Source organism: Somniosus microcephalus, chromosome 1 (genome assembly GCF_052327205.1).
Source record: "Somniosus microcephalus isolate GS21.2 chromosome 1, FLI_Smic_1.0, whole genome shotgun sequence".
Classification (NCBI taxonomy): domain Eukaryota; kingdom Metazoa; phylum Chordata; class Chondrichthyes; order Squaliformes; family Somniosidae; genus Somniosus; species Somniosus microcephalus.
This window is the reverse complement of record NC_140987.1, coordinates 100,069,126-100,084,744: the sequence shown is the minus strand read 5'-3', so window position 1 is coordinate 100,084,744 and position 15,619 is coordinate 100,069,126. Positions and strand designations below refer to the sequence as shown.

The 15,619-nt window shown below is 48.4% G+C and overlaps 2 protein-coding genes across 4 annotated transcripts in view; one reads left to right on the top strand and one right to left on the bottom strand.

Annotated features, from left to right (window-relative positions):
• Window positions 1-15,619, top strand: part of dock8 (dedicator of cytokinesis 8) — a 430,422-nt gene that overhangs the window by 260,562 nt on the left and 154,241 nt on the right. The window lies entirely within an intron of this gene.
• LOC147124256 (angiopoietin-related protein 3-like) overlaps window positions 1-15,619 on the bottom strand; it is a 45,597-nt gene that overhangs the window by 11,943 nt on the left and 18,035 nt on the right. The gene's annotated exons all lie outside the window — the stretch shown is intronic.

Genomic DNA, 15,619 nt, shown 5'->3' with positions numbered 1-15,619 from the left:
AACTACGCCCAGATTGACAGGGAGGCCCTCAGCCTAGTGTGGGGAGTGAAAAAGTTCAATCACTATCTGCACGGACAGAAATTCACCTTGCTGACTGATCACCGGCCTCTTGTCTCCATTTTTAATCTGAAGAAGGGCGTTCCGGTGATGACTGCGCAACGACTACAAAGATGGTCACTTTTTCTAGGGGCGCACCACTATGAGATTGAATATAAGGGCACGAAACAGCATGGAAATGCTGATGGGCTATCACGCCTGCCACTGCCTACTGCGGAGGAAGCACCAGCAGTGGATCCTGTCAAAATATTCCATTTGACTATAGTTGAATACCTACCGGTAACTAACGCTTGTATCGAAAAGGAAACCCGAAATGACCTGACACTGTCTCGGGTATATGATTTGACGGTGAAGGGATGGCCAGCACATGGCGACTCACTGTTGCCAGCATTCTCGACAAGGAGAGAACAGCTGTCAGTGTGCCGGGGGACCTTGATGTGTGGATCCCGAGTGGTAATTCCACCCAAGTTAAGGGATAGAGTGCTCAATGAGCTTCATGAGGGTCATCTGGGAGGGGTAAAAATGAAAAGCCTAGCCAGGGCTTATGTATGGTGGCTGGGAATCGATAAACATAAGAACATAAGAAATAGGAGCAGGAGTCGGCCAATCGGCCCCTCGAGCCTGCTCCGCCATTCAATAAGATCATGGCTGATCTGATCCTAATCGCCTATTACTATCACAGAACCATCTCCTGAATCTAACAGAATTAGACACACGAAATAGGAGCAGGATCAGGCTACATGGCCCCTGGGCCCGCTCCGCTACCCACAGGGCCATGACCGGTCCGAACCTAGACTCATGTCCAAATTCCTGCCCGCTCCCCATAACGCTTTATTCCCTTTACTTCTAGGAAACTGTCTATTTCTGTTTTAAATTTATGTAATGATGTAGCTTCTACAGCTTTTTGGGGCAGCATATTCCATGGACCTACCACCCTCTGAGTGAAGTAGTTCCTCCTCATCTCAGTTTTGAAAGAGCAGCCCCTTATTCTAAGACTATGCCGAGGACCTGACCAAGAGCTGCTCAGGATGCCAGAAAGTCCAAAATGCACCACCACAGGCCCCTCTACACCCATGGGAGTGGCCCTCTTCTCCATGGCAACGGGTGCATATTGATTTTGCTGGTCCATTCATGGACTCAATGTTTTTAATAGCCGTGGATGCGCACTCGAAATGGCCTGAGGTCATCAAAATGTCCTCCACCACCACGGAGAAAACTATTGCAGTCCTACGGACCATTTTTGCCAGGAATGGCTTGCCAGAACAGATTTGCTCCGACAACGGACCACAGTTTGTGTCCGAAGAGTTCCGGAGGTTCTTGAAAAAGAATGGGGTAAGGCATTACATATCCGCCCCGTATCATCCAGCCACAGATGGATTGGCTGAGAGGTTCGTACAAACCTTTAAGAAGGCAATAAAGGCTATGTACTGTGGTAAACCACTGTATTGTATATTGCCACCTCTGGGTGGCGCTGTGTATGGAGGCATGCCTCAGCTGACTCCACCCACCACTGTGTGGGTTTCGTTCAGACTTGTTCAGTCACTCACGAAGAAGCATGGTCTCTTCTTAGCTAATAAAAGCCTTATTCATCTCTTCTTTCGACTCATCATCTCTTCTTCGACTCATCACCTTTTATGAAGTAATTGATAAGCGTATCAATTTTATTAGCTAAAAGTTAAATGGCGACACCTGAGGAGCAACAACAGCAACGGATACAGCAGACATTGCTGAGAGCCCTCAGACCACCACGCCTGGACCTCGACCCTCAAGATGTGGGTGCATCAGCCAAGTTTGAACACTGGCTGAGCTGCTTTGAATCCTTCCTCGCAATCTCACAGGTTACAGAGGAGGATCACAAACTGAAAATTTTGACCGCCCAGGTGAGCCATCAAGTATATATGCTAATCCGGGACTCTAATACGTACGTGGCGGCCCTCGAGCTACTAAAAGGGCAATATACGCGCCCAGTGAACACAATTTACGCCCGACACCTCTTGGGATCCCGCAGGCAGCAACCGGGAGAATCGGTAGGGGCATTTGCACGGGCGCTACTGGCACTCTGCAGAGACTGCGATTGTAAAGCGGTAACGGCTGTGGAGCACGCGCAGGGACTCGCCTGTGATGCCTTCGTCAGGGGCCTCCAGTCAGACCACACCCGGCAGAGACTGCTAGAAAGCAAGGAACCCGACCTGAAGACGGCCATTGCCCTTGCGCTCTCGTTAGAGGAGGCCCACCGAAACCTCGAGGCATACCCCCGTAACGGCGCCGAGACATGGCAATCGAAACCGTGGGACACGGGACCGCTGCCCCCGGCACCAACCGCTGCAGCGACCCAACCGAGACAGCAGCCTCCGGTAAGAACTGCTTCGATGCCCAGTAACCAGGCCCAAAAATGCTATTTCTGTGGCCAGTTAAAACATCCCAGAGCGCACTGCCCAGCTAAGACAGCTACCTGCTCGGGCTGCGGGAAGAAAGGCCATTACGCTAACGCCTGCAAGGGGAAGCCAGCCAGCAGCGCAGCGTGCGGGCCGTGGGAGCAGCCATCTTATCCGCCATTTTGTGTACCCCCGGCCGCATGGCATCCGCCGCCATCGTATCCAACGCACTCAACCGCCATTTCGTCACCGGAACCGACCACCGTCTCGGCGGATGACTATAGTGACTCACTAAGCCACATACTGGCCTCCGTGACGCTGGATCAAGGCCACCCTCACCATCTATCCAGCTCCATGATGGATATCGCGGTAAACGGCCGTGCCACCAGTTGCCTGATCGACAGCGGGAGCACAGAGAGTTTCGTCCACCCCGACACGGTACGTAGCCACTCCCTCACGATTCTGCCAACGCACCATCGCATTTCTATGGCGTCCAAGTCCCAGTCAATGGACATCAGCGGCTACTGTGTGGTGACCCTGTCAGTAGGGGGCACTGAATATCAAAAATTTAAACTGCTAGTCCTGCCCCGTCTTTGCGCTGCCGTCCTGCTAGGGTTGGATTTTCAGTGCCACCTTAAGAGTGTCACACTAGCATACGGTGGACCCCTCCCCCCACTCACAGTCTGCAACCAACAACTTTTAAATCGCCCGCTGCAAACCACCTGCAGCCTTTCCACATTAAAAGTCCCCCCCCCTCCCCTGTTCGCTAACCTCACCCGCGACTGTAAACCCATCGCTACCAAAAGCAGGCGGTACAGTGCCGGGGACAGAGCTTTTATCAGCTCTGAGGTGGAGCGGCTCTTGAAGGAGGGCATTATCGAAGGTAGCACTAGCCCCTGGCGAGCCCAGGTTGTAGTCGTTAAAACCACTGCAAAACGCCGCATGGTAATCGACTACAGCCAAACCATAAACCGGTACACCCAGCTGGACGCGTACCCCCTCCCTCGCATATCTGATATGGTCAATCAGATTGCGCAATACAAAGTATTCTCCACCATCGACCTTAAGTCAGCGTACCACCAGCTGCCCATCCGCCATGAGGACCGCCAGTATACTGCCTTCGAGGCAAACGGCCGCCTCTACCACTTCCTTAGGGTCCCCTTCGGCGTCACCAACGGGGTTTCGGTCTTCCAAAGGGAGATGGACCGAATGGTTGACCAGAACGCGCTGCGGGCAACCTTCCCCTATTTGGATAACGTCACCATCTGCGGCCACGACCAGCAGGACCACGACGTTAATCTAGCAAATTTCCTCCGTACGGCCCAACGGCTGAACCTAACGTACAATAAGGAAAAATGTATGTTTCACACCAAGCGCCTGGCCATCCTCGGCTGCGTGGTGGAGAACGGAGTCATCGGGCCCGACCCCGACAGAATGCGCCCCCTAATGGAGCTACCCCTTCCCCACTGCCAAAAAGCACTGAAGAGATGCCTGGGGTTTTTCTCCTACTACGCCCAGTGGGTGCCCCTCTATGCAGACAAAGCCAGGCCCCTCATCAAAGCCACCTCCTTCCCCCTGACACCAGAGGCATGTGCAGCCTTCACTCTTATCAAGAATGATATCACGAAGGCCGCAATGCACGCGGTGGATGAGTCCATCCCCTTCCAAGTGGAGAGCGATGCCTCCGACTTCGCCCTAGCCGCGACCCTTAACCAGGCGGGCAGACCCGTGGCCTTTTTCTCAAGGACCCTCCAGGGCCCCGAGACGAGACACTCCTCCGTCGGAAAGGAGGCCCAGGCTATTGTAGAAGCGGTGCGTCACTGGAGGCATTACCTGGCCGGGAAACGATTTACCCTGCTCACTGACCAACGTTCAGTAGCTTTTATGTTTAATAATAAGCAGAGGGGTAAAATCAAGAACGACAAGATCTTGAGGTGGAGAATCGAACTCTCCACCTACAATTATGATATCTTGTATCGGCCAGGGAAACTCAATGAGCCCCCAGATGCCCTATCACGTGGTACATGCGCCAACGCGCAGAGTGATAGGCTGCAGTCCCTCCACAATGACCTCTGCCACCCGGGGGTCACCAGGTTTTTCCATTTTATCAAATCCCGTAACCTGCCCTACTCCATCGAGGAGGTCAGGACCATGACCAAGAGCTGCCAAATCTGCGCCGAGTGCAAACCGCACTTCTATAGGCCGGACAGAGCAAGCCTGATCAAGGCCACCCGCCCCTTCGAACGCCTGAGCGTCGATTTTAAAGGGCCCCTCCCCTCCGCTGACCGCAATGTGTACTTCCTCAACATAGTTGATGAGTACTCCCGTTTCCCCTTTGCCATCCCTTGCCCAGACATGACCAGTACCACGGTCATCAAGTGTCTGAATGACATCTTCGCTCTGTTCGGGTTCCCCAGCTATATACATAGCGACAGGGGCTCATCGTTCATGAGCGACGAACTTCGGCAGTACCTGCTAACGAGGTATCGCCACGAGCAGGACCACCAGTTACAACCCCCGGGGGAACGGCCAGGTGGAAAGGGAGAACGCGACGGTTTGGAAGGCAGTCCTCTTAGCACTAAAATCTAAGGGCCTTCCGACCTCCCGCTGGCAGGAGGTCCTCCCTGCAGCGCTTCACTCCATTCGGTCACTGCTTTGTACTGCCACTAATGCGACCCCTCATGAGAAAATGTTCGTTTTCCCCCGGAAGTCTACATCGGGAACCTCGCTACCGGCATGGTTGACTTCTCCTGGGCCCGTCCTACTGCGGAGGCACGTGAGGACGCATAAAACGGACCCCCTGGTCGAGCGGGTGCACCTCCTACACGCCAACCCCCAGTATGCCTGGGTGACATACCCAGACGGGCGGGAGGACACGGTCTCCATACGAGATCTCGCACCCTCGGGTACCCCTGAATTACCACCGTTATCCCCCTTACCACCGTTATCCCCCTTACCACTGTTATCCCCCACCACCCCTCCCAACCCAACCCCTGCAGACGGCATGCCAAAGCCCCAGGAATCTTCGCCAACCACCCAGACACCAGACCCGACGTCGGATGCTGCAACACCACCGCCGCCACCACGACGATCAGGACGTCAGACAAGGCCTCCTGATAGACTTAACTTGTAGTACCCTTCACCCCGCCGGACTTCACATTAAACAAGGGGTGAATGTGGTAAACCACTGTATTGTATATTGCCACCTCTGGGTGGCGCTGTGTATGGAGGCATGCCTCAGCTGACTCCACCCACCACTGTGTGGGTTTCGTTCAGACTTGTTCAGTCACTCACGAAGAAGCATGGTCTCTTCTTAGCTAATAAAAGCCTTATTCATCTCTTCTTTCGACTCATCATCTCTTCTTCGACTCATCACCTTTTATGAAGTAATTGATAAGCGTATCATGTACAATGACAACATTCCGCTGCAGCACAAGGTGGACAATTTCCTGTTCGCCTACCGGAATGCGACACATGCAGTCACCAACCAGGCCCCAGCCATGATGTTCTTTAACCGAAGGTTAAGATCTCGCCTGGATTTGCTCAGACCAAACGTACAGAGATGTTGAGAGTAAGCAATTCCAGCACATCCATGAGAAGCCAACAAGGAGCTTCAATGTAGGGCAACCAGTCTTGGCCCGCGACTACCAAACAGAAAAATGGCAGCCAGGAACGATATGCACACGGCAGGGCCCACTAATGTACACAGTAGACATTGGGGAGGGCATCGTGAGACGCCATGCTGACCAGATCCTAGAGTCACAGGAACGAGTCAACCCCATGCCTCGCCCATACGTACCTGGTGATGAACCCGACGTACAGGTAGCATCTACCCCAGAAACAGTAGCATCGGAAGCTGATGAACCAACTGACGACAGGGGGCCAGAATCGCCTCCGCACCAAGAGCAAGACACTTGGGAAAGGCGCTATCCAGAAAGGACCAGGAAGCCTCCCCAAAGACTGAATTTATAAATAGACTATTTTCAGCTAATGTTGCATGTTAAAAGTGTTAATTGTAATTAGTTTGATATTTAATTGTTAAATGAATGTTATGGTACTGTTAATCTAAAAGGGGAGGAATTGTAATGTATGTACCTTTTAAGGGGGAGAACTACGTTTTACAGCTCATGTATACTGTAGTACCGGCAGTGACCACACCTGTATATAACGTTGAGTAGTAATCTGTACAGTTCAGTTGCAGTCTGAGCCACGTTGAGTAAACACCGTTTGTACCGTTCTCCGCAGTCTGTGTCTGATTACACACGGACATAACACTAACCTCAGCAGGAGGCCGAAGGTCACGTCTGAAGGATGGGCGCGGCGTTCTCGGGCAATGTGCTCTTTCGGATCATTCGGTGATGACTCTTGGGTTTTGCTATCGAGTCCACTGATGGCTCTTGTAGGGTTGTGGCATTGTGCATTGTGGCACATCACAAGGTATTTGTTTGTCCACGACTCCCCTCTTACTTTCGCAGACATTTGTCTGAGTCTTCTGTGGGGTCCACAAATGGGTGCTAGACTGCCCGGTGCTCCCACCTTCCCTGGCTGCTGTAGGCCCACAGAAGTTTCACCCAGATGTTTGCTGTGTGGAGGTTTGTGCTGCACCATAGTGCTGGAGGGGGAGGGGATGGGGATGCAGCTAGTAGCGACAGTGCACTAACCTGCAGATCATATAGGGCATTAACTCCCTGGTGAGGGGCTCTTAAAGCACAGGCTCCGATCTGGAGGGACTGTGACTGGAAACACCACATAAAGACTGTGGCACAGATGTCCTTAAACCGTTGCATGATACATCGATGGAAATACATTTTTTTTAAAAGGGAAACATAAACCTTTTAGTCAGGAGTTTACTGGTGTAAATGGTGCAGAAGCGAGTTCAATTAAATTTTTAACAACAGCAGACTTTTGAAGAACTCTTGGTGAGAATATGGTATCAAGCCTTTTAAAAACAGACTTCCAAACTTGGCATCTTATTTTATCAGTTCCTAAACTAGAAAACCCAATTTATAAAATTTAAAGAAATGCAGCTTTGAGCTTTTCCTGAGATTCTTACAACGGTAGTTCAATATAGTATAGTTTATTTTAAAAGTATTTACCTCCTATAACGTTTAACTGACTAGTGGGGAGATTTGAAGCAGTTTTCACTCCAATTACATAGTCTGAGCTCTCCATAGTTACCAGTTATTTCAGCAGTTGTTCACTGTACGGGTTATAGCTCACCGCCGCTTTCTCCTGGCTCTACACGCTGTCAACAGCTGCACACACGGGCGTGCTTTGGAGAGGGCGGTAAGAGTAGTGGCGAGCTCCAAAATGGATGAGCATGCAGCTCCTGCTAATTAAAATACATGCTACGAGTGCAGGCAACGACAGTGCTGCCGACGCAGACGGAAGTGAGGCAACCGTTCTTTTTTTCACCAAAACGGGCCTTAACGGCCAGCAGTAAAACATGCAATTTCTATGCCTATATTTCTAATTTTCTCAAAATATTCATGCATTTCATTTTCTTTTAATTAACTACCGAGGAATGTTTCCCACGAGAGTGGTCGACAATACGGCTATTGAAGAGCCTTATTCTGCAACATCTCTTTAACCTTTCAGTTAATCCTTTTAATCCTTCTGAAATGCTTTCCATTTCATGTGCTTTTGGCTCTGTCATCCTAACAGCCATTTTTTGGGTTGTGGGTACTTAGGTATTTTTACATCACTTCAGATCAATTCAATGTTAAGTATGTTCAAGGTACAATAGTGATCAAAATGCTATGAGATCTTCTTTCCATATGGTTTCTTCATCCAATCAACCTTTTATTTTAGATAAGCTTAGCCATTATATTGTTCTATTAGTAGATGTTCCATTGAGTTGGCCATGATAATTCGGGTACCATGATAACTCAGATAGAGACAGCAGCATTATACTGTGTTATGCACAATGTATTATTATACTGCTAAACTGGAGTAGTGTGTAACCTGGCCTGCCCTTTTAAGATCATAGATTCTAATTGCTGCGGACAATTAGAGGTTAAGCATATTCTTAAATGAATTAAAGGATTGTTGTTTCCCTGCAAGTCGGCAGCTGCTTATAAATCCTCAGCTGCTCCCCAGTAGAAAAAGACATGAAATTACTAGCTTTCTTATTTTTTTTAATTTTTGACACTTTAAAATGTGCTGGATTTTTTAGATGTTTATACTAGGACAAGAGGATAACTGCTTTGCAAGGTTGGATTTGTTTCTCAATAAGCTTCCATATTTTGCAATGTATCTGAATTTGTTGTAAGTTACAAGGTGTAAGGAGGGATAAAGATTGGAGTTAAATTTACAATGTGCCACTAAAAGAGGAGGTGGAGCAGTATCAATGTGACAGCTTTGAAATGGCAGTGAAAGAAAGAAAGACTTGCATTTAAATAGCACCTTTCACGACCACCGGACGTCCCAAAGCACTTTACAGCCAATGAAGTATTTCTTGCAGTGTAGTCACTGTTGTAATGTGGGAAGCGTGGCAGCCAATTTGCACACAGCAAGCTCCCACAAACAGCAATGTGATAATGACCAGATAATCTGTTTTTAGTGATGTTGATTGAGGGATAAATGTTGGCCAGGACACTGGGGATAACTCCCCTGCTTTTCTTTGAAATAGTGCCATGGGATCTTTTACGTCCACCTGAGAGAGCAGACGGGGCCTCGGTTTAACATCTCATCTAAAAGGTGGCACCTCTGACAGTGCAGCACTCCCTCAGTACTGCACTGGAGTGTCAGCCTAGATTTTTGTGCTCAAGTCTCTGAAGTGGGACTTGTACCCACAACTTTCTGACTCAGAGGCAGGAGTGCTACCCACTGAGCCACTGGCTGACACCAGCGAGACATGTTGCTGTGTTACATCTGTGCCAAAATACATCAAATTACTGCAACAATCACACCCGAAACCACAGAGAAGCATCAATGTGTGTCTTATATGCATCATCAAGCTGCTTCGTTCAGAATTTCTCTCACAGAAACAACATGATTATGTGCCATCCGTTATATAGTTGTAGGTGACTACATTACATTATGTCCACAATGTTGAAACTGTTGCTCCGAACTTGGAGAGAAATAATTGTATGTATTTTAATATTTTACACGTTCATTAAATGATGTAGATGATAATTGATCTCCCAGGCTGCATTAAAAGACTGCAAAACAATCAAATGATTCCAATGATGTGAAATCTCTGCGAACGTTACAAATGCGGCTGGAGAAGAAATTGGAGTGGGGGAGGGGGAGGATCCAGTTGTCATGGTCCACGTCGGAACCAACGACATAAGTAGAGCTAGGAATGAGGTTCTGCTGAGAGGGTTTGAGGAGCTAGGATCCAAATTAAAACACATAACCTGAAAGGTAATAATCTCTGGATTGTGACCTGAGCCACATGCATATTGGCATAGGGACAAGCAGATCAGAGAGTTAAATGCATGGCTCACCAAGAGTGATGTGGGAGGAAGGGGTTTCGATTCATGGGGCACTGGCGCCAGTACTGGGGAAAGAGGGAGCTGTTCCGTTGGGATGGGCTCCACTTAAACTGGGCTGAAACCAATGTCCTGGCGAATCGAATAACTAGGGCTGTGAATAGGTCTTTAAACTAAATAGGGAGGGGTCAGGTGAGAGGAAATTTAGTCTAAAGAGAAAAGTCAAGGCAATGGAGCAGTGTAGTAATTTGGGTAAAGATAAGCTGAGTGGACAGAGAGTTTAATGGTAATAGTGCAACAGTGAATAAGGTGAAAGCATGGAATAAGGGTAAAAAGTTAAAATTAAAGGCTCTTTATCTGAATGCACAAAGCATTCGTAACAAGATAGACGAATTAGTGGCACAAATAGAGATAAATGGGTTTGATCTAATAACCATTCCAGAGATGTGGTTGCAAGGTGACTGAGGTTGGGAACTTAATATTCCAGGGTATTTGGCGTTTTGAAAAGACAGGTAGAATGGAAAAGCATGGACTAATAAAGGAGAACCACCATGGGTTTGTTAAGGGCAAATCGTGTTTGACTAACTTGATTGAGTTTTTTGATGAGGTAACAGAAAGGGTGGATGAGGGCAGTGCAGTTGATGTTCTGTATATGGACTTTCAAAATCATCAGTACCAAAGGTAATCTGTCCAGGTTAAACTATTTCCCAATTGTTTGGAACTGTTCAAATATAACAACAACAAGAACTTGTATTTATATAGCGCCTTTAACGTAGTAAAACATCCCAAGGTGCTTCACAGGAGTATTATAAGACAAAAATTTGACACCGAGCCACATAAGGAGAAATTAGGGTAGATGACCAAACAGAAGAGATTTAATAGAATGGTTCCAGGGATGAGGGAATACAGTTGTGTGGATAGACTAGAGAAGCTGGGGTTGTTCTCCTTGGAGCAGAGAAGGCTAAGAGGAGATTTGATAGAGGTGTTCAAAATCATGAAGGACTTAGATAGAGTAAATAAAGAGAAATTGTTTCCAATGGCTGATGGGTCGATAACGAGAGGGTACAGATTTAAGGCGATTGGCAAAAGAACCAGTGGCGACATGAGGATAAACTTTTTTACATAACGAGTGGTTAGGGTTTGGGTTTCACTGCCTGATCGGGTAATGGATACAGATTCAATAGTTGCCTTCAAAGGGGAATTGGATAAATAGGAGAAAAAATTGCAGATATGGGGAAAGAGCGGAGGGAGTGGGACGAATTGGATTGCTCTTCGAAAGAGATGGCGCAAACTCGATGGGCCGAATGGCCTCCTTCTGTGCTGTATGATTCTATGATATTGGCCCATATTTTGCGATAGGAATAACAGTGAGGCTAACAGCGCTCACTGTTATAACGGAGTAAATCGGACAGCAACTTCTGCTGTCCGCACATGCGCAGTTAAATGCCGAAATCCAGAAGGTGCTGCCAGAGATACTCCGCTCTGCCACAAGGTGTGCTGTAACAGTCCTCGCTGATAGATTTGGCACTGGAATTAATGCAACGGCGTGAAGTTGGGATAGTTGCCCACTAGTTTCCCACTAAAAATGCCAGATAAAGTTAAAGTTGGTGCATTCAGGAGTAACGGCATGCTAAGTGACAATTACTAGCAAACAACCTCTCTGGCCCTGAAAATGTAATTTTACAATTATGGAATCTCATTCCTTCAGACCGGGAGATCGGCTATGGGCAGCAGAGTTTTGGATGAGCTCAAGTTTATGGAGGGTGGAAAATGGGAGACCGGACAGGAGAGCAGTGGAATAGTCAAGTCTAGAGGTTGGCTGAGGGTTTCAGCAGCAGATGAGCTGAGGCAAGGGCGAAGTCGGGTGATGTTACGGAGGTGGAAGTAGGCAGTCTTGGTGATGGAGCGGATATGTGATCAGAAGCTCACCTCAGGCTCAAATACGAGACCTAGGTTGTGAATGGCCCAGTTCAGCCTCAGACAGTGGCCAGGGAGAGCGATGGAGTCGGTGGCTAGGGAATAGAGTTTGTGGTGAAGAATGAAGAAATATATAAATGACCTGGATATTGGAATACAGAGTAGAATTTCTAAATTTACCGATGACACCAAACGTGGGGGTGTGGCAAACAATGATGATGATACCAATCAACTGCAACAGGACATAAGAAGTAAGAGCAGGAGTAGGCCCTACGGTCCCTCGAGCCTGCTCCGCCATTCAATAAGATCATGGCTGATCATCAACCTCAACTCCACTTTACCGCCTGATCTCCATATCCCTTGATTCCCCTAGAGTCCAAAAATCTATCTATCTCATCCTTGAATATACTCAAAGACTCAGCATCCACGGCCCTCTGTGGCAGAGAATTCCAAAGATTCACAACTCTCTGAGTGAAGAAATTCTTCCTCATCTGAGTTTTAAATGGCCTACCCCTTATCCTGAGACTATGCCCCCTAGTTCTAGACACTCCAGCCAGGGGAAACAAGCTCTCAGCATCTACCCTGTCAATCCCCTTCAGAATCTCGTATGTTTCAATGAGATCACCTCTCACTCTGCAATAGGACATAGAAAGGCTAGCAGAATGGGCAGACAAGTGGCAGATGGAATTTAATACAGAGAAGTGTGAGGTGATGCATTTTGGCAGAAGGAACAGGGAGAGGCAATATACACTTAATGGCACAGTTTTAAAGAGTGTGCAGGAACAAAGGGACCTGGGAGTTAATATGCATAAGTCCGTGAAGGTGGCAGGACATAATAAGAGAGTGGTTAACAAAGCATATGGGATCTTGGGCTGGTTAGGCCACAACTGGAGTATTGCGTCCAGTTCTGGTCACCACACTTTAGGAAGGATGTGAAGGCCCTTGAGAGGGTGCAGAGGGGATTTACCACAATGGTTCTGGGGATGGGGGATCTTAGCTACAAGGACAGGCTGGAGAAGCTGGATTTGTTTTCATTAGAGCAAAGGCGGTTGAGGGGTGATTTGATAGAGGTGTACAAGATTGTGACGGGTTTGGATAGGCTAGACGTGGAAAGGCTGTTCCCACTAGTTGATGGTACAAGGACTAGGGGACAAAGATTTAAGATTTTGGGCAAGAGATACAGGGGGATATGAGAAAAAACTTTTTTACGCAGTGAGTGGTGAGGACCTGGAACTTGCTGCCGACAAAGGGGAGGCTGGATAGGCAATTGAGGGAAATAAACTTACAGGGCTACGGGGATAGAGCGGGGGAATGGGACTGACTGGATTGCTCTACAGAGAGCCGGCAAGGACTCGATGGGCCAAATGGCCTCCTTCTGTGCCATTATGACTCTATGGCCTAGAAATTCGGTGGGCTGCGCCACCAGTTAGCGCCCAAAGAGGGCACTTAGTGGTTTTAGCGCCACTGGCCATGCCTCCCGCGAAATTTAGCGGGGCGCTAATGGCGGCATTAGCCGGTAGCGCTGCGCCACCACCGATGACGTCATAGGTGTGCGCAGCGCCCCGCTACCGCCTCGATCGCGATATTTGGTCGCGCCCCCCACGGTAACGCCGGTCGCAATTTGCGACTGTTCAGGGGGACCTACCTGCGGCGGTAGTGGCGCTAATTAAAGGGGAGGTGCGGGGCGGCCACTTTTTTTGCTGGCCGCCTGCCAGCACCTCCTCGCGCTGCCGTCCCCAGCCTCCTGAGCCCGCCGCCCCCCCCCCCCCCCCCCCCCGTGTCGGCTGTGTCCCAAGAGCCCGGCACTTCTCCTCTGTGTCGGGCTCTTTTGCCGGCACTCGCGATCTCTGATCGCGCTGGTGCAGGCCCCTCCCCTCTAAGAAGGGGAGGAAGGCCTGCAGTACCACAGCGCGCCGTGCCGCAGTGTGTGGCGCTGCGGCACGTTGCGCTGCGATATTCAGTTGCAGCGCCCCAAGAGGGATGCGGGACGCCTCGAGCAGCGCCCCGCTTCCGTTTGGGGCACTGAAACTGAATATCGGGATGGCGCAAGCGGCTCCGTCCGGAGTGGTAATTCCGGCGCCCAGGCGAGCTTGACGCCCCAAATGGGGCGCCACCAAATTTCTAGGCCAATGACTCTTTCCAATATTTAGTCAGAGGAAATTTGTGCTCATCCAGCAGTACTGAATGTTGGACAAGCAGTCTAACAAATCAGAAACAGTGGACGCGTTCAGAGAGGTGGTGGTGAGGCAAAGTTCGGTGTTATCAGCATTAATGTGGAATCTGACGTGTTTTTGGATGATGTAGATGAGAAATACTAGTGGGCCAAGGATAGACCCTTGGGGGACTCCAGAGATAACGGTGCGGGAGCAGGAAGAAAAAACATTGCAGGTGATTCTCTGGCTATGACTGAATAGATAAGATTGGAACCAGGCGGTTGCAGTCCCACCCAGCTGGATGACAGAGGAGAGGCGTTAGAGGAGGATGTTGTGGTTTACCATGTCAAAGGCTTCAGACAGGTTGAGAAGGATGAGAAGGGATAGTTTACCACAGTCACATAGGATGCCATTTGTGACTTTGATAACGGCTGTTTCAGTACTGTGGCAGGGGCAGAAACCTGATTGGAGGGATTCACACATGGAGTTGCGGGAAAGATGGATGCGGATTTGGGAGACGACAGCATGTTCAAGGTACTTTGGAGAGGAAAGGGAGGTTGGAGATGGGGCGGTAGTTTGCAAGGACAGAGGGGTCAAGGGTGCTTTTTTTAAGGAGAGGGGTGATGACGGCAGATTTGATGGAGAGGGTGACAGTACCTGAGGTGAGGGAACCATTAACAATATCAGATGACATGGGGGACAGGAAGCCAAGTCGGGTAGTCAGCAGTTTATCCTGTCACTTTGTGGTACAGTACCACATTTTATTGTTCAAATATGCTTTGCCACTGTTCCATTTATGCCATATAGAATATTTATATATTGTACTGTCAAATAAACTCTGTCATCATGCAGAATCATTGAAAATTGTATTGTCTGCTTTGGTCTCAGATGTTATGCAATAAACAAAGTATTTTGGAAACAGGATTACTCTGAGCCTTTAGACCCTGTTTGGATTAATATTCCCACATCCTGTCTACTTATTCTCCCTTGTGCTTTTCACCTACTTGGATCTTGGCCAGTAATAGATTTCTCACAGTAGACTATCTGGGTTGCACTTGTATACAAGTTACTGAATAGAGAGCTCAAGGGCCTGAAGTTCCTGTTTTATGAAAATAAAATACCTCTTTTTCTCTAAGTAACAAACCAGCAACAAAATCATGGGAAGCCACGCCTTTAGGACATGTGATTGCTGCAAGTGCAATTTCTTTAGCGGGTTGTTAATTATGGAGATAAATAAACATCCCCTCATTTTTTTTAAAAAGAGGAATTCTGGGCTTCTCGCCTCTTGTTATCTGGATGCTGGTTGTAGTGCCTATTCCAGATTCTTTGACAGAATACACTGAATTGACTAGTGTTGTGTTTCTTCTGGTCTACCGTCCAATTATGGAGTTCTACCTCCAGAAGCCTTTCTGCATCAACCCCGGTACCACTCTAAGGTTTGACCTGTCCATTTCCCCCAGACTGTGCTACAATCAGAGCCACGTATCTGCATATTTGTTCTTCTTACGTTGTGTGATATTCACTGTCACCGTCTTTCAGAACATTGCTTCAGAGAAACAGACATTGATTGAAATTCATCTTTACCTTCATCCCTGAGTAAAAGCAATTTTTGAAAAGGTGAACATTTGCTCTTGGTCACTTAAAATGTATTTTTCTCCCCTCCATTATGGTCTTCTTCATG